Consider the following 20,444-nt stretch of genomic DNA (forward strand, 5'->3'; position numbering starts at 1 on the left):
AATTCCGAGCCCACCCGCTGGCGGTGATGCAGGGCAGTCTGGAGCGAGTGCTGACATCTGGTCCGGACTGAAGGACCTGCCAACGATTACTGACATGTCGTCTACTGTCACTGCATATGATTCTGTCACCATTGAAAGAATGGTGGAGGATTATATGAGTGACCGCATCCAAGTAGGCACGTCAGACAGTCCGTACGTATACTGGCAGGAAAAAGAGGCAATTTGGAGGCCCTTGCACAAACTGGCTTTATTCTACCTAAGTTGCCCTCCCTCCAGTGTGTACTCCGAAAGAGTGTTTAGTGCAGCCGCTCACCTTGTCAGCAATCGGCGTACGAGGTTACTTCCAGAAAATGTGGAGAAGATGATGTTCATTAAAATTAATTATAATCAATTCCTCTGTGGAGACATTCACCAGCAGCAATTGCCTCCAGAAAGTACACGGGGACCTGAGATGGTGGATTCCAGTGTGGACGAATTAATAATCTGTGAGGAGGGAGATGTACACAGTGAAAGGGGTGAGGAATCGGAGGATGATGATGAGGTGGACATCTTGCCTCTGTAGAGCCAGTTTGTGCAAGGAGAGATTGATTGCTTCTTTTTTGGTGGGGGCCCAAACCAACCAGTCATTTCAGTCACAGTCGTGTGGCAGACCCTGTCACTGAAATGATGGGTTCGTTAAAGTGTGCATGTCCTGTTTATACAACATAAGGGTGGGTGGGAGGGCCCAAGGATAATTCCATCTTGAACCTCTTTTTTCTTTCATTTTTCTTTGCATCATGTGCTGTTTGGGGACTATTTTTTTGAAGTGCCATCCTGCCTGACACTGCAGTGCCACTCCAAGATGGGCCAGGTGTTTGTGTCGGCCACTTGTGTCGCTTAGCTTAGTCACACAGCGACCTTGGTGTGCCTCTTTTTTTCTTTGCATCATGTGCTGTTTTGGGACTATTTTTTTGAAGTGCCATCCTGCCTGACACTGCAGTGCCACTCCTAGATGGGCCAGGTGTTTGTGTCGGCCACTTGTGTCGCTTAGCTTAGCCATCCAGCGACCTCGGTGCAAATTGTAGGACTAAAAATAATATTGTGAGGTGTTCAGAATAGACTGAAAATGAGTGTAAATTATGGTTATTGAGGTTAATAAGACTATGGGATCAAAATGACTCCCAAATTCTATGATTTAAGCTGTTTTTTAGGGTTTTTTGAAAAAAACATCCGAATCCAAAACACACCCGAATCCGACAAAAAATTTTCGGTGAGGTTTTGCCAAAACGCGTCCGAATCCAAAACACGACCGCGGAACCGAACCCAAAACCAAAACACAAAACCCGAAAAATGTCCGGTGCACATCACTAATTCTCACACCATATTACATTGGGGGATTGGTGTTGTCAGTGTTCATTCGCTATATACTGTAGATAGGGGGTAATTCCAAGTTGATCGCAGCAGGAAATTTTTTAGCAGTTGGGCAAAACCATGGCCCTCATTCCGAGTTGTTCGCTCGCAAGGCGATTATAGCAGAGTTACACACGCTAAGCCGCCGCCTACTGGGAGTGAATCTAAACATCTTAAATGTGCGACCGATGTATTCGCAATATTGCGATCAAAACCGAGTTAGCAGTTTCTGAGTAACTCCAGACTTACTCTGCCTGTGCGATCAATTCAGTGCTTTTCGGTCCCGGCTGACGTCATAAACACACCCAGCGTTCGCCCAAGCACTCCCACCGTTTCTCCAGACACGCCTGCGTTTTTTCCGGAAACGGTAGCGTTTCCTGCCACACGCCCCTAAAACGCCGTACATCCGCCCAGTAACACCCATTTCCTGTCAATCACAATGCGTTCTCCGGAGCGACGAAAAAGCCGTGAGTAAAATTACTTTCTTCTTAGTAAAGTTACTTGACGCATGCGCAGTGCGAACATTACGCATGCGCACTAAGAGAATTCTCACTGCGATGCGATGAAAAATACCGAGCGAACAACTCGGAATGAGGGCCCATGTGCACTGCAGAGGGGGCAGATATAACATTTGCAGAGAGAGTTAGATTTGGGTGGGTTATATTGTTTCTGTGCAGGGTAAATACTGGCTGCTTTATTTTTACACTGCAATTTAGATTGCAGATTGAACTCACCACACCCAAATCTATCTCTCTCTGCACATGTTATATCTGCCCCCCTGCAGTGCACATGGTTTTGCCCAACTGCTAAAAAATGTCATGCTGCGATCAACTTGGAATTACCCCCAAAGTTCCTGCTGCGATCAACTCAAAATTACCCCCATAGGCCCTCATTCCGAGTTGATCGCTCGGTAGCTATTTTTTGCAGAGCAGCGATCAGATAGTCACCGCCTCTAGGGGAGTGTATTTTCGCTTTGCAAGTGTGCGATCACTAGTGCAGCCGAGAAGGGCCAAAAAATGTTTTTTGCAGTTTCTGAGTAGGTCTGGACTTACTCAGCCCTTGCGATTACTTCAGCCTGTCCGGTCCCGGAATTGACGTCAGACACCCTGGAAACGCTTGGACACGCCTGTGTTTTCCCTACCACTCCCAGAAAACGGTCAGTTGACACCCATAAACGCCCTCTTCCTGTCAATCTCCTTGAGATCGGTTGTGCGAATGGTTTCGTAGCTAGAAGCCTTGCACAGCAACGATGCTGTTTGTACCCGTACGACGAGCCTGCGCATTGCGGTGCATATGCATGCGCAGTAGTAACCTGATCGCTGCGCTGCGAAAATCGGAATAACCCCACAGGCTGAGACAGACCAGGAGTTCGAGTCTATAGGAAAAGAAGCTTTGCCAGAAGCCATTACCTACACTAATGGGGGTACACACTGATAGATATATCTGCAGATATATCTATGGACGGATAAGGCAGTGTGCTGTGCATACACACTGCCCGATCCATCTGGGAATGACGTCATGAACTGGGCGGGTGTGTACACAAGCCCGCCCAGTTCAGTTGTCAATCACCGCCGGCTGCCGCAGCATGTGTACGGGCGGTTGGCTGGTCGCCCGCACACACACAGCGATGCGCCAATATATCGGTAGATATATTGGCTGTCGACTGTGCTGCGGGCCTGACGCGATATGTCTGTAAACTACGGAGTTCACAGACATACAGTATCACCCGTACACACTGGCCGACGGACCCGCGATATATCGGCCGTTCAATATATCGGCCTTTAGCTTATTCAGTGTGCACTGCTCCAAATCTCAGAGCTGAACTGGAGCCGGAGCGGAATGTTCATTCTGGGGACTGCAGTTCTTTGCAAGCAAACAGGACTTCAGCTAATAGAATGGAGGTTGCTTCCCCTTAACGACATAGAGGGTCATTCTGACCTGATCGCTCGCTGCAGTTTATCGCAGCGCAGCGATCAGGTCAGAACTGCGCATGCCCAGCACAGGGACTGACATGCGGGGCGGGCTAGCCCTGTGCTGGGCGTCCCCCCGCATGTCTGTGTTCCTGATCGTAGCTGTGCTATATTTAGGATCAACTCGGAATGACCCCCCATAGTCCCATTACTATATGTAACACTAGTGTCAGCTGTTCAAATTACATAATATACAAATTGTGAGGACTTCTGCATTTCTCATTATAAATATATATTTTTCCTGCAAGGTTTTTGAGATAAGGGGGGTCATTCCGAGTTGTTCGGTCGCTAGCTGCTTTTAGCAGCAGTGCACACGCTAGGCCGCCGCCCTCTGGGAGTGTATCTTAGCTTAGCAGAATAGCGAACGAAAGATTAGCAGAACTGCTACTAAATAATTCCTTGCAGTTTCTGAGTAGCTCCAGACCTACTGCTAGATTGCGATCAGCTCGGTCCGTTTAGTTCCTGGTTTGACGTCACAAACACGCCCTGCGTTCGGCCAGCCACTCCCCCGTTTCTCCAGACACTCCCGTGTTATTCCCTGACACGCCTGCGTTTTTTTGGCACACTCCCAGAAAACGCTCAGTTACCACCCAGAAACGCCCCTTTCCTGTCAATCACTCACCGATCAGCAGTGCGACTGAAAAGCGCCACACGAACACCAGCAAATCTACTAAGTTTTGTGTAAAATAACTTAGGGCATGCGCTCTGCGTACCATGCACATGCGCATTTAGCAGCAAATCGCAGCATAGCGAAAATCGGCAACGAGCGAACAACTCGGAATGACCACCAATATACAGTATCACAGCCATATGTTGTAATTAGAGGTACGTGTTCAATTTGCACGGTAATTAACTGCATTCTAATTCAGGGGCAGGGGCTATTCACTTACAGACCTCATATTTCTGTTTGAGTCTCCCTTGAGGGAGGCTCAAACATAAATCCATGGTAAATGCCCTTATCGCAGGTGGCTCTGTAGAGATGTCAGTAGCCATGGAGGTCATTCCGAGTTGTTCGCTCGCAAAGCGATTTTAGCAGATTTGCTCATGCTAAGCCGCCGCCTACTGGGAGTGAATCTTAGCATCTTAAAATTGCGAACGAAGTAATCGCAATATTGCGATTACACACCTCGTAGCAGTTTCTGAGTAGCTCCAGACTTACTCGGCATCTGCGGTCAGTTCAGTGCTTGTCGTTCCTGGTTTGACGTCACAAACACACCCTGCGTTCGCCCAGACACTCCCCCGTTTCTCCGGCCACTCCTGCGTTTTTTCCGGAAACGGTAGCGTTTTTTCCCACACGCCCATAAAACGGCCTGTTTCCGCCCAGTAACACCCATTTCCTGTCAATCACATTACGATCGCCAGAACGATGAAAAAGCCGTGAGTAAAATTCCTAACTGCATAGCAAATTTACTTGGCGCAGTCGCAGTGCGGACATTGCGCATGCGCATTAAGCGGAAAATCGCTGCGATGCGAAGATTTTTACCGAGCGAACAACTCGGAATGAGGGCCCATATTAGCACTTAGGAGTAAGCATGCACCATGACCAGCAGTTCTTGGACAACTGGGTGCATTTGCGCGCATACTGTATAGAAGAGTCGCAATGAGAGGAACTCAGTATATTTGCAAGGTTGAGCTTCTTAGAGCAGGTTCATACTGCTAATTAAATATACAACATACTTACCTACTCTCCCGGAAGCTGCGGGAGGCTCCCGTTTTTTGGGGTAGCCCCCCGCACCCCCGGAAGAGTGGGCAGGTCTCCCGCATCCTGCTCGCACCCTAGTGATGCGAGCAGGATGGAGAGATTCGCGGGTCCGTCGGGTGGAGAAGGGGTTAAAATGACGCAAATTGCGTCATTTTCGCCCCGCCCCCTTCCCGCGGACCCGCAAATCGTGGCATTTCCCGATGTGGGGGCGGGGCATAGTGATGTCACAGTCCGGCCCCACCCCCCGAAGACACCTGCAACGTCTCCTCTCCGGGCTTCTCCCGGAGAGGAGACTTACAAAGTAGGTAAGTATGATATACAACCTATGGGCCTGATTCATAGTTTTACTCAGTGGAGTGATTTATTGCCACTGCGCCACAGTCGCACTGCGCATGTGTCACACGGTCTTGTGACGGAGGTCTGTGTTTGTGAGAGGTAACAGGGAGTGGTGGCAAAACCTCAGGTATGTCGCAACCATTTCGGAGGTGTGTCTGAGTCTGCAACTGCAATCCCACACACAGCTGCAATGTACCCGGCGTCTTACTTCCTGCAGCCAAGCTGTGCGACCATAGTGCGTGACGATACGGCTACTCAGAAAATCGATTGTTCTGCGACTGATGAAGAGTCTTTGTACGCAGCCGATTGGATTTGCAATGCCACCGATGGGCGCCTCAATACAAATCCGGGTGGCTGCAATATTTGCATATTTAAGCACAACGGCTGCATACAAATTGCAGCTGCAAATGCATTTGTTTACATCTCTGAAGCAGGCCCTATATATGAAATGAATGTATCTACACTCTATGGAAATCTCTTGGCAGCAAATCGAAATGTGTGCTACATTATGATAAATAGCAGACGTTTTAGGATTTATTTCACTGGGTATTTTCCGAGACATATGTTTTAAAAAAATGTATATTGGCATACTCCTCAGAGTGAGACGTCTGAGAATAATGCGGAGGTATTGCGCGCACCTGCTAGTTAGTATGCAGGTGGTAATTTCATTATTTAACCAATTTGCTGTTCTGTAATTGTTTAACCATTTTGCTGCTTATTACACAATGCATCACAGGCTCTTCCATTATTGAAGGCTAAATAGAGTAATCTGCTGAAGCTTTCAGCTGTTTTTTTCCCCCCTGTGGCTGTAATGGATGTTTTCATGTGCCTAACCCCTCTGCTGGAAAACAAGCCCAAGTACTTCTCATATCAGAAAAGGTTATTTTGTTTAGCTTATGAGCACAATGCATACAGTGTTGAATCAGGCTTGAAATATGCTCAGTATGCTAAATTCACCTATTCTGTTAAGGGTTGGGGCCTGTGTGATACGCATGAATTTCTCACTGGCGAGACAGATTTACATTTATACAAAGACATTCTGTGCAGCCAGCGTTTTTGAAACCTGTCCTCCTAAATCCCCCCGACAGTGAATGTTTTTAGAATTCACAGATGGAACATGATTCATTTTGTCATCTTCAGACTTCCTTGGTTGACCATTGCAGGTCCTAATTGCAGATTTATGAGCAGTTGGAAAAATAAAGTACAGAAACAAGATGTGATTTTTACCTGCGCCTCTGGCCAATCATTACGGACTCAGTACACTGAGGACGGAAGATAGATATGGTGATTGGACAATATCGGACGCCATCACCAGTCGTCTGTCTGGCATCAGCCACAGGTTTGCTGGTAATGGACAGTCAGTTGAGGAAGGTATTGGAAGAATTCCTCATTCCACTGAGTTTATTGTTTATGAATAGAGCTGGGACAGCAATGGTAATGAAAAAACGGTGTAATCCCTAATCATAAATAACTGGAAAGGAAAACTGATATAATAGTATAACCCCCAACAATTTTTTACAGCCTTTTTTCAATACAGTCAAAATTTATTTTTTAGGGGGACTCCCCCTCCATCCCATGATTAGCACATTCATCTTGATTTGGCGGACAGTTGGGAGGTGTTGCTCCATATGCACACAAACTAGGCAGGGGCCTCCAAAGGGTTTGGCATAGTAAATCTACAGTGTCTAGTTAGATAGTGAATAGGTTGGGTTGGGGCTGATATGTCGACGGTTGGTCAGGATCCTGGAAGTCAGCATACCGACCCCGGGATCCTGACTACCAGAATGCTGGCGGGGGGGCAAGAGACACAGTACTCGGTGGCTTGCTGCACTTACTATAGGTTCTATTTCCACTCTATAGGTGTCGTGGACACCCAGGAGTTGGAATAGCTCCTGTTAGACGACATTCCGGCTGGCGGCATTGTCAGAGGTCAGGATTCCAGTGTCGGTATCCTGACCGCCCATATCCCGACCGCCGGCATATCAACTGCCTCCCAATAGGTTGACACCAAATTGTCTACATGCAATACCTCGGCAGGTTCAAAATGTCACTAGGTGCAAAAGGTTGATAAATATAAAAGGTTAACAGGGTTAAAAAGTCGACACGACAATAGTCAACTCAAAAATTGTTGATTTTTTTGTGGGCCACATATTGTATATTTCATGTTCTGTGACCACCATCATTAGAAACATAGACCCTCTCAGGCTCGCTTCTCTCACCATGCTTCGGGAAAGGTGGCTCGATGTGCTCACCACAGGTTACTATTCCCAGTCGTAGTCCACATGGATAATACAGTAAATCAAGCAAATGTTGGGAAAACATGTAAAAACTTCCTAAAAAATGTACCAACCATCATCAACCATATGTGTATTAACCATTGTCATGTCAACCATCATCAACCATATGTGTACTAACCATTGTCATGTCAACCATCATCAACCATATGTGATTTAACCATTGTCATGTCAACCTTTTGTAACTGTTGACCTATTACATGTTGACCATATAATGTCAATGACTAAACGCGTTAAGTTGTGGCCTGGTTGATGCTGCCCTGTTCCCCCTCCTGTGCCTGTGATTCCTAGTCCTGAGTCAACCAGGCCATGCACCAACGTATTTTATCATCGACTACACCAGGATGCAGCCTCCTGACAAAGTTGATGATGAAACGCGTTAAGGTGTGGCCCGGTTGATGGTGGTGATGTTGCCCTGTTCCTCCTTCTGTGCCTATGGTTCCGGGTCCCGGCATGCTGCAGTCTGTTAAAGCTGATTGGTGGTGCAGAGTGAATGTCCCGACTTATGCAGTCGCACTATTATTGGAGAGCTCCTGTGGTGGTGCAATATAATATCATGTGGCATAACATCCATAGTGTTTGTTGAAATAAGATGAGCATTATCTTCTAGATTGTGATGTTAATTTTAAACTACTGCCTGTGAATAAAAAACGTTTCATGCACGATAGAACTCCCCCCTATCATTTTGGGTATATTTATTTTGTTCTTACCTTTTTGATAACCAATCCTCCTTTAATTAAAAGTGAGGACACTTTATTTTTATAGCACTTACAGTATGTTATATTCAGGAGCGGATCTTGGTGCGGGCAAGCAGTGCCTGCACCCGGGGCGCAGCCGCAGTCACCCCGCAGATGCCCCCCGCCTACCCGCATCCCACTCCCCGGTTGCAGCAGATGCCGTGGGCTGTGTGGGCATCCACTGCAGCCGGCGCACCTGTCAGACGCTAGAGGTCATTATTGATCTCTAGTGTCTGTGCGGCGCTGCTATGGGAGAGACGGCGGCCAGACGGAGCAGCAGCAGCGGTCGGGAAGCAGGAGCAGGGCAGTGGTAAGTATTGGGTTTTTTTTTTTGGTTTTTTTTATGTGTGTTTGTAAGCAGCTACTAAGGGCCACAGTAATAGGGGGCACAACTACTGGGGGCACAGTGACAGGGGGCACAACTACAGGGGGCTTAACTACTGGGGCAAATCTACTGGGGGCATAGCTATAGGTGGCACAACTACTGGGGCAAATCTACTGGGGGCAGAGCTACAGGGGGGCATATCTACTGGGGGCACAGCTACTGGGGGCTTAGCTACAGTGGTACAGCTACAGGGGGCACAACTACTTGGGGCAAATCTACTGGGGGCACAGTTACTGGGGGCACAACCACTGGGGCATAATTGTGCCACGCCCCTATTTTTTTTTGCACGCTCCTTTGGCGCGCACTAACTGTTTTCCCACTGGGGTGGGGGGCACCAGTGGAAACTTTCGCACTGGGCACCACAAGGCGTAGAACCAGCCCTGGCAGTGGCGGAACTAGCAAGCGGTGGGCCCAGGTGCGACAAAATGCTTTGCCCCCCCCCCCATCCCATCCAAGTCCACCCCCTCACCCCTGGAGAGGATCTGGTGAGGGGAACCTGCTCAGGGCCAGAGAAATGGATACCAACAGTGCCGTAACTAGACATTTTAGCACTGTGTGCAAGAAATGGCATCTGAGCCCCACCCCTGCATGCAAAACAGGGGCAGTGCGCGCTGTAGGCGTGCGCAAAAATACATAGTGGCGTGGCTTTGTGGTGAAGGGGTGTGGCCACAAAATAATACCAATTCATAAAACGGTGCACAGTAGTCTCCATTATTCAAATTACGCCACACAGTAGCACCACTACACTAGGTAGAGACCCTTTTACACATTACGGCAGACAGCGTCCCCTTTTTACACATTACGGCAGACAGCGTCCCCCTTTTTACACATTACGGCAGACAGCGTGCACTTTTTACACATAACGGCAGACAGTGTCCCCTTTTTACACATAACGGCAGACAGCGTGCCCTTGTTACACATAGCGGCAGACAGCGTACACTTTTTACACATAACGGCAGATAGCGTGCCCTTGTTACACATTACGGCAGACAGCGTCCCCCTTTTTACACATTACGGCAGGCAGATTCCCCCTTTTTACACATTGCGGCAGGCAGATTCCCCCTTTTTACACATCACGTCAGGCAGATCCCCCCTTTTTACACATTGCGGCAAAGATTCCCCCTTTTTACACATTACGGCAAAGATTCCCCCTTTTTACACATTGTGTCAGGCAGATTTCCCCTTTTTATACATTGCGGCAGGCAGATTCCCCATTTTTACACATTGCGGCAGGCAGAATCCCCCTTTTTACACATTGCGGCAGGCAGATTCCCCCTTTTTACACATTGCGGCAGGCAGATTCCCCATTTTTACACATTGCGGCAGGCAGATTCCCCCTTTTTACACATTGCGGCAGACAGTCCCAAGAAAGAAAGAAAGAAAGAAAGAAAGAAAGAAAGAAAGAAAGAAAGAAAGAAAGAAAGAAAGAAAGAAAGAAAGAAAGAAAAGAATTATACTGCTGGCTCAGGCTCCTCGGTGCAGCTTCTGACGATTCCCGGGCAGGAGAGAAAGAGGAGGAGGGAGGTTGAGGAGGGAGCCGCAGCAGCGCTGTGTCATTGGTGGAGGCGCTGCTGCCCCTCTGCTTCACTATAGGCTGTTCTCGGAAGACAGCCTATAGTGAAGCAGAGGGACAGCAGCAGCAGCACCTCAACCAGTAACAAAGCGCTGCTGCGGCTCCCTCCTCCACCTCCCTCCTCCTCCGTCTCCCCTGTGCCTCTGCAGTGCGCTCCTCTCCTCTCTGGGCGGCTGTGTGCTGCGGGCAGTGGTTGCCCGCAGCACACAGCGGCATGTAATGAGTCAGTTTGACTCATTACATGCTTTGGGCCCCTGGACAGAGGCGGGCCCCAGTGCAACGCACTGGTTGCACTGGCGGTAGTTCCGCCTCTGAGCGCTGGTTATATTCTGCAATACTGTACATAGAAGTTTAGTTAGGTATATTGGTTCTTGCCCCAGTGGAGGCCACAATCCGATTTCCCTAACACAAAATGGACACACATACTTGAGATCCAAATTAACCAGAAGCCAATTGAGCAGTATGTGTGAGGGAGGAGACCAGAGTACCTGTCGGAAACCATGTAAGTCATGGGGAGAGTATACAAACAGATGGCACACTGGTGGAGATCATTGCCACAACTCTTATTCTTTAGGTCATCAATACTAAGAGCTACTGTATGGCACTGTACCATCCTCCATGACCAAATACACCTTATGCTACCAAAAACCTAGTTTATTCCACAGTAACATATGCCACTGGCTTCCAATCCGTTTCCTATTATTTCTCTTCCGTTCCAGATATTTTGTTTTCCGTCACTCATTTCTGTTTTTTTTAAATATCTCTTAACTTTTTCTATTTTTGGTGTTCTTCCTTTTTAACAAACAAGTTTTAACTCATCCTTCTGGAAAGACCACACAGTGCATTTTAAAAAGTGATGAATGGTTCATGTAAGGACATGCCTAATGTGGGCATTTAAACTCTAATAGAAAGCAATTTTTCAGTAGAAAAGTATGCTACTGTTTAGTCTCTCCATCCCTAATTATGGTAAGAATCAGACAGCCACTACCCATGTTAAAAAATGTACTACCATGGAGGGGGAGATGAACTTAGCCATCACTAATATGAAGTGATGTTTTTCTTTCCAAGGACCTTTTATAAACATTTATAAACATTTGTCGTATCTTACATATTTTTAAATAATTTATAACCAGTTATTTCTCTACTTTAAAAATGGAGCGTAATATAAAATTTATAACTTCGGTATCTTCCAATGACAAATAAGCTTTTGCTGTTTGGTTCAGTGTGGAGGAAGCATATCTGGCATATTAGAAGCCTAAAAATGATTGAAACATTAAAGAAACAGCAATCATGTTAAATCAAAAGCTATAGAGATGAAAGCATACTCAGTGTAGCCAGTAGCCCTTCTTTAGGGGTAAGTAAATTACAGAGAGCGACTAGGCTTATACGTAGGTCATGGTGAGAATGTTATTAAATTGTAAATAAATTAACCTCTTTCTGTCTGAGTTATATAAGTTGATGAAGTTATATTTCTGCAGAAAAAAAATCATACATTTGTTCAGTCATTTGTTAACGCTAGCTGAGCCTTTACTCTTCTTGTGGAGTATAGTACTTTTAAGCAATACAGAAAAAAGGCAAACTCTAAGCACTAAGCACACTGGTAATCAAAACAATTATAATGGACTCTACAATTTGACATGGAGTAAAACTGAGGTCCTTAGCACAATTTTTGGCCAAGAATGTGGGCTAATCATCTTAATCATCTTGGTACTTTCTTGGATGCCCATTGCATGTCATAATTATGCTTCATGTGCACAGATTTATGAGCAGGAGGGAAAAAACCTCTGTATGTACATTTGAAGGTGGAAACCCTTCTACTTGGACTAATACCCCACCCACCTGCCCTTAGGTGTTATTAATTAGTATGGTTAATTCCATTTGCTGTCTACATACAGTATTAGAATGGATACTATGATAGGTAAGACTTGGAAACATTTATATAATATGTCAGTATTAGAGATATTAGGACTACCTGATGAGGTCACCGTGATGTTGTAGGTGGGCACAAAAATTGTGAAAAGAACCTCAATGTAACTCCATGTTAAATTGCAGAGATTATTATAATTGTTTTGATTACCAGTGGTTTTAGTGCTTAGACGGTGCACCTTTTTCTTTTTTTCTGTGTGGCACTACAAGTCTCAGCAAAGTGGCAACTCTTGTTTGAAATTAGGGTGTGCAGTCCAGCAAACCCCCCCTCCTTACTTTTGTAAATAAATTGAAATGCATTTTTTTACCTGAACTGTGACAACCATTATGAAGAAAAAGAAGTCACACATATTATTATTTACAGGAGAGACATTTGAGATTGTCAGTGACAATGCCAAGATGGGAGCCTTGGAACAAAGTTGGGTCACCCCATGTTGCCCAAATTCCAATAAAAAGTTTGCTCTAGTGTGGAGGTAAACATGATGGAAATACCAGTGCCTTTTCCAACTTGCCAGTAGATGCCCTAATAGATGACAGTAAAGAGGACTGGGGGTGGTTGAGATCAAAGAACTCAGTTGGAACCCCTGCCCGGGCCAGAGGCTGTCTGTGGGGCCCATGCACATGAATGCCAGCTTCAGAGCAATCCACCAATGGACATTAGAGGAAGGATGGCCCTCCACAAGATAATGCTTTCCCAACAGGAAGAAGGTTTTGCAGAATTGGGATAGGCTTGATGTAGAGTGTTGCACCACTGTGCCTAGCAGGAACAGAAATGGCACACAATGTGGCAAGGTTTACATCTGGGTCCAAACAATGCCTACCACAGAAATTTTACATGTCAAACAGCCAGGAAGTAGTCAAACAGCCAATGTTGACAGTGCCAACACTGCAACATGGTATTGCCCCTAGAACACTGACACTTGCCGACCTGCAGATTCTGGTGGTGGACTGCTTATATGAGACTTAGTTTTGCTTATCTTACTGCTGTTAGTCACTGTACCGCTTACATCATCTAAAGATGGCATTAGCAATATGGTCACCATTGCTGGCAATAGGAAACTAGGAACAGCCTTTTCGGCTTCAGTGAAGCCTTCCAAGCTTTGCTGTTCTCTGCCAGGTGAAAGTGCAATGCGCATTACTTAATAGCCCATCGCTGACACCAAGAGTATCTCGCTGGACCTTGCTGGAGAGTCTTGTTAAATTATGGCAGCATATTCGTTAGTGTCCCTGTGATACAGGGCCGAACTGCCTATCTGCCACTTCTGGCAAATGCCAAAAGGGCTGGTGAGCCGACCCTGTTAGGCAGAGAGCCGGGAAGGCCGCACGCAGCACAGCCTCCGTCTCTCTGCTCTGGCCGTTCTCTGGCCTCCCCTGCTGTCTCCATAGAAATGGAGGAGTGCCGCAAGTCCACGCCCCCATGACTCGTGGCACACCCCCATGCGCGGGTCACGCGCCTCTGCCTATATCGATGGAAATGGCGGCGTGCCTGACACACGTCGCGCCCGCATCTTTAGTGCCTCCGTGCCCCATATGCGGCGCGGACACCCCTGGCATGCACATGCCAGGACCATTTTCGGCCCACAGTCCGTCCCTGCTGTGATACAACGGGGTCTATTTACTAAGCCTTGGATGGAGATACAGTGGATGGAGATAAAGTACCAGCCAACCAGCTCCTAACTGTCATTTTTCAAACACATGGCAGTTAGGAGCTGATTGGCTGGTACTTTATCTCCGTCCATGGCTTAGTAAATAGACCCCAGATATACCACCAACAATAACTAACATCATTAACCTAGTGTTCTAGCTGCCCAATTATTATCATTTTAGTATTTGCAGCAGTAACTAACAGCATTTTATCACCTTGAGTTATTAAGAAAGTAATTTACTAATCTTCCCTGGCATATGTGACTAGGAGTGCTGAAAGTCAACTAACACATTCATATGCCAGATTTTACACTTTAAATATGTGTCATACAGATGTTTCCTCATGCTGTACATCTAGCCCAGTGGTTCACAAACTTTGTTTGATTTACGCTGCCCTAGAGTATCAGAATTTTTTTCACGGCACCCAAGACCAAAAGTTTCTTATTGAGAAATTCAGAAAGCATAATAAATTGAGTAAATTGTGTTTATATATGTCATCATCAGGGTCATTTATGTGACGTGGGACAGGATTTGCTTCTGTTTGTCCACATACTGTATTACTGGAAGCCACCAACACTGGTTTTGCCTGTTACACTGACCATAAAATTTTGAATTGGTCCTGGACCACCAACCCAAGGCACCCTTGCAAGAACCCAGAGGCACTCCAGGGTACTGCGGCACCAAGTTTGGGTACCACTGATCTAACCTCAGTACGCCACGCAATGGAAGACGCTTGGTGTGAGTGAGCTGACAGGTTCCATGCAACTCCACTGTGTCAGGCTTCTGTTGTGGCTGAAAATGAAATTCGGGGGATACAGACACCGGAATCCCGACACCTGTCAGAATGCCGACACCAGAATCCCAACAGGGTCAGATGTTGGAGTTCTGACAGCCGACATCCCGACAGCCGGCATCCCTACCGTATGTATAGCAGACGGGTTAGGGCTGGGATGGGGTTAGGTTTTGGTACCACCCAGTGGGTTTAGGTTTAGTCAGTGGTGGGGGATGGGGTGCTGTAGGGTTCAGCTGTGGGGTGGGAGGTTATGGTTAGGCACCACCAGGGGTCGGTTAGGTTTAAGCACTAAATGGGGAGGGATAAGGTTAGGCCGCGGAGAGGAGGGCTTGGGTTTTGGCACCACCGGGGAAAGGTTTAAGCACTAAGGGTAGGTTAAGGTTAGGCTGCGGAAGGTAGGGTTATGGTTAGGGGGTAGGGGAAAGGGGGGAACATACTTACATTGCCCGTGTCGGGATTTCACTGATTGGGATGAAGGCGTCGGTATTGTGACCGCTGAGGGGGGTTAGCAGTAGCTGCCACTGCCCAAGTCTAGCTCTAGCACCATTTCCGTTGACTTAGCCCTAGCCGCCACCCTCACTATCTTAGCCCTAGCTCCATCCCAGGTGCGTTTGGGTAAGGGACAGGGGAGGGATAAAATAATTACCATATCCCCTGTCGTCATTCTAATTGTCAGGATGCCAATGTCGTTCATGTGACCATCAGCATCACAACCGCCGGGATCCTATATAACACTCTACAGTGTATATATATATTTACACTAACATGTTTAAGATCGGACAACTGAGTACAGCTTTGTATCTACATATAGTGCATTGAAATTGTCACGTAGATAGTACCCTAAGACAGGCTCGGACTGGCCCACAGGGGTACAGGGGAAACCACCGGTAGGCCCCATTACCTGGGGGGCCCTCCTCCTCCTCTAGGGATCAGGTTCTAGACTGTGCACTTGATTTATATATTATACATATGTTACCTTATACTGCACAGGATTATGATGTATTCTCTACAGTACATTGCTGTCATTAATCTGGTACATTATCATGCATGCACTAGCATTAATTACTATATAAATTATCAAGGAGTCCAGACCAAGTGCTCTATAATGGTTAGCCAAACCTCTGTGGTGGCTGGCCAAACCTCTAATCATGGGCCCCTACTACTGCATACCCCCGGTGGGCCCTTCATGATCCAGTCCGACACTGCCCTAAGAAATTAATGTGTGCCCAAGTCAGGGCCGGACTGGCCATGTGGCACTTCTGGCAAATGTCAGAAGGGCCGATGGGCTGGTGGGCCGGTCCGGTCCACAGAGTGCCGGGAAGGCTGCGTTCAGTGCAGTTCCCAGCCCTCTGGTTTGTTCCACCGCTGCCGCCGGCGCTGCCAGACATGCCCCATTGCTAAGCAATATGAGTCCACGCCTCCTGACTCACGACATGCCCCCATATGCAGTGTCCGCGTGCCCTTTACATGGCGCACCCCCCCCCCCCCTTTCTCGTGCATGCGCATGCCAGGGCCAGATGGAGTCTGCAGTCCATCCCTGGCCCAAGTACTTTATTAATTATTTTCCATTTGGCTAGCAAGTGGCCAAAACTGCTGTACAGTACATTCAGGGTTGGACTGGCCCACAGGGGTAAAGGAAAACCCCCGGTGGACCCCACTGCCCAGGGGGCCCACCTCTTCCTCGTGGGATTAGGTTCAAAACTGTGCACTTATAGACATAGTTTACCTTATACTGCAAAGGACTATGGACTATTATCTACAGTGCATTGATATTATTAATCTGCTACATTGTTACGTATGTACTAGCTATATATATTTATCAAGGGTCCCAGCCAATGCACACTCTAATGGTTAGGCAAACCAAAGAGGCCACACCCCTTCTGGATACTGGCCACACCCCTATATGTGGGCCCCTACTATTGCATTCCCCCGGTGGGCCATTCATGCTCCAGTCCGACACTGAGTACATTGGGAGGCAATCAAGTGTAAATGTGTTATTCAATACAAATAATAAAACCAATAATAATAATAATAATAATAATAATAATGTTACTTATATAGCGCTATTTCTCCAAAATTGCTGTATAATATATTCAACAAACCTATTTACACTGACTCTTCGATTCTGCACTTAAATAAACAGCATAAAATCTCCATGCAGCACAACCCACACACAGTATAGTAAATTTAACAATGCAATTGTGTTTAACCTGTATGTACAACAGGAACAGGGCCATTTAGCGCTTACCATAACATTATTAAGGAACGTTTGGATTAAGAACCAAACCTTGGATATATTAACCTCCTAAATCACCCATTCCAAGTATCAGTGTGTTTAACGCAGCGGAACAATATCTCCCTATTGTACAGGCACACTACAAAATATTACACTGATGTATACAACGTGTAATGGAAACAAGCAGGAGAGAAGGACTGCGCCTTTGTGCTTGGATCTGTAAATATCCGACGTGCCTGCGGTTCGCCAGCAAGACTTTAAACCATTTTCCCATTTAATCTTTATTTTATTTGCTTCCATCTCTTTCTTTTAAAATTATATTGATTTTCACTTTTTTTTTGTTGGCCTAATTGCACGACGGCAGCTGAGGTTGAGAGCCGGTGAATGGTACATAACGGGTGAAGGATTAAAAAACACAAAAAACAAGGGAGGGGTGTGTGTGTGTAGTGATGGAGGTGGCAGTGTTTAAAGCTTGTCGACCTCAGTCTGGGATGGCTGCCAGCTAAATGAAAAGCCTCATCAGCTGTATCTCGGAAGATGGACAGAAGATAATCTTTTCGGATGAGAATGGCAGTGTGTGAAGGGGGAGAGATGCAATAGAAGAGAACTCAGACCTGAGAGGGTTCATTTGTAGAAGGCACACTGACTTAAAGAACAGCTAAGTCACTCCTGTCTGCTGGTGTTCTATACAAGGAAGGATGCGCATCAGGCTGCAGCCACCGATCATATCTCAACCATACTTGTCTACTCTCCCGGATGCTGCGGGAGGCTCACGGTTTTTGGGGTAGTCCCCCCGCACCCCTGGAAGAGTAGGTTGGTCTCCTGCATCCTGCTCTCAACCTAGTGATGCGGGCAGGATGGAGAGATAATCTCTCGTATTCGTGGGTCCGTGCGGTGGGGCAGGGGTTAAAATTATGCAAATCGCGTCATTTTAGCCCTGCCCCCTTCCCGCGGACCCCGAGAATCATGGCGTTGTGGGGGCCACGGCTGCCATTTTCCTAGTGATTTTAGCAGCTCTGCAGCCAGCGCTGGGCTGACAGACCGGTAACTATAATTAAATGGGTGCAGGGTGTGTGGTGTGTGGGACCCCCTGGATGGAGAGAAATTGCGCTCATAGTGCAGATCAATTTTTATTAAATAAAACATTATCACAGGACAGGTCAAACACTGAAGATAAGACTCATACCCTGATCACCCACACTGTGGGCTGGTTACCACATTATAGAATGTACTTCCACAAGGCCAGAGCTACCGGGGACCATACACGGCGCTGCCGGCTGTGGATAACAGCCGAGACCCGCCAGGACACCGCGCCACGGGACCAGTCGGAACAAGCAGTTCAAATGGAGAATAGAGCGTCTGGCAGGCCACGCCCCAATATATATGTGTGATTTTGAAATTAATATCCTAAACCTAACAAAGAAAATAACTAGTCAAAATCAAACAACAGCGAATTTGATTTTTAAATCAAATGCAAAAACGAATATTAGTATAGTAAATATGGAATTTGATGAATGAAGAAGTTTGATTTGATTAGATTTCAGTCAATTTAAAGCAAACATAAAATCGAATAAAAAAACAAACAATAGTAAATGAGTGTGCCTTGAGTACTGTGGTTGGGAACCCCTGCTGGTAACAAAATAAAGTGTAACAGATGCAGATTTCTTTAGAACACACCTCACTAATTAATACAGCTGAGCAACTGTTATATAATCTACTTGTCCTGGAATGGTCGGTGTGAGGTCCATGAGGAGAGTGTTAAATGATTTTTTTACTTTTAAGTAAGTGACTTCCATTAAATATATTATTGGAAGATTAATTAACAGTAATGCTTCCAAGGCCAACTGACGCCGTGGCCTGACCCGCAAAGCACAGGACACCTGATTGCATGGCAGAATTAATGCCAACTATGTACTGCTAGAATACAAAATGATAATCTTAAACTCTAATAAACAACTACACAGACAAGAGATAGTATTAAATGTGGTTAGCAATTTATTGATAACAAATAACTATAACTAGTATGGTGGCAAAGAAAAAGCAAACAGATCAGACCACCAATTTGAGACCATGCAATCCAGCAGCAGCCACCCATACACAGGTTTGTGCAAGCCATACTGCCATTTAGGGAAATAGGAGATTCACCATTGCTGCCCCATGGCACCTGCATTTGGCTTGTAGGGTGCCTGGTTTAGCACCCTGCAGCCAGTAGTGTTGTTGCAGATCAGATCCATGAACACACCCCAAATCCTGTAGAGCCACCCGTAGTGTCGTCCGTTACTTCCTAGTCAGATGTATAATAGAGACTTTTATTGTGGATGACACACCTCTGATTTGGTTGGCCACACCTCTGTTGGATGGTCACACCCCTCTGGTTGGTGCTCACACCCCTTAAGGGGTATGCGGCAGTTTGGCTACAACAGAAACAGAATAAAACAACTCTTTTTGGGTGGTCTCTTGGAGATAAGCAAACAGTTTTAAATTGACAAAGATTAAAACCTAACTTTTATTAGGTAGTTATTTAAATACGTATTGGTGTATCCAACAAGACAAACATTTCAATTATTAAAGACAAATAATCTGTGGTCCCTAAGTATCTGTAGGATCACTCAATGTACACACAAAGGGTGTTATCAAATTGCAATGATCACTTGGACCAACAAAGAAATACTAAATATCTTAGAACCCTCTGTAGGTCAACGAGGAAACCCACGTGAGTGTTGTGGATAGAGGCTCTCACAAAGCCCTTTTCTTATAGGGTAGTTCTTTGTAGATATGCCAATCAGGTACCCTTATATTTGTGGAAGTTTGAAGGTGCTAACGCTATTGGCCAATAAAGATGCTACTATGTCAAAAATGTGTCTGTTATAGTATGAGAAATAGATAAGTAGTGAATCTGCTGCCAGTGCTTGGCACACAGTATTCTGGATCCTAAGATCTCTACTACACTTGTTATTCCCAGGTGGTCTCCCATCCAAGTGCTGACCAAGCCCAGCACTGCTTAGCTTCCAAGATCGGACAGTATTGGGCGTCTACAATGTGGTGTGGTAGTAGATAAAATTGTGAATAGGGGCTGCTCCGGGATCACTGATGAGAGTTCACTTAGCAGAATAAAGTTAGAGTATGTGTGATGAGAAAGAAAATTAGACTGGAGTGGAGTCATATGACGAACTCTAGATAGAAGTATAGTAAGGTGGATCTGCTGTCAGCATTAGACAGGAGTAGATCTATGCGCTAGCAGAGCCTTGGTTCTTAGAAATGAGGGCCCCTGAATCGCTGATGAGAGTACACATGGAAGTTATCGTTTTTAACCAATTCTCAGGAATCCATATAGCATTTATACAGGACACCGTTTGGACAGTGAATCATGACGTGTATTTAGTATGTGTTGGCACCGTAAGCATTATAGGATTATATGACAAAAGTATGTTATTGAGAATTCCTAGGTGCATACATTAT

General features: G+C 46.2%; 1 pseudogene; it reads right to left on the bottom strand.

Moving 5' to 3' along the window:
* Positions 1-19,922: 19,922 nt before the first annotated feature.
* On the bottom strand, positions 19,923-20,041 carry LOC134937108 (5S ribosomal RNA; annotated as a pseudogene).
* Between the last annotated feature and the right edge of the window lie 403 nt (positions 20,042-20,444).

This window comes from Pseudophryne corroboree, chromosome 6 (genome assembly GCF_028390025.1).
Source record: "Pseudophryne corroboree isolate aPseCor3 chromosome 6, aPseCor3.hap2, whole genome shotgun sequence".
NCBI classification, from domain to species: domain Eukaryota; kingdom Metazoa; phylum Chordata; class Amphibia; order Anura; family Myobatrachidae; genus Pseudophryne; species Pseudophryne corroboree.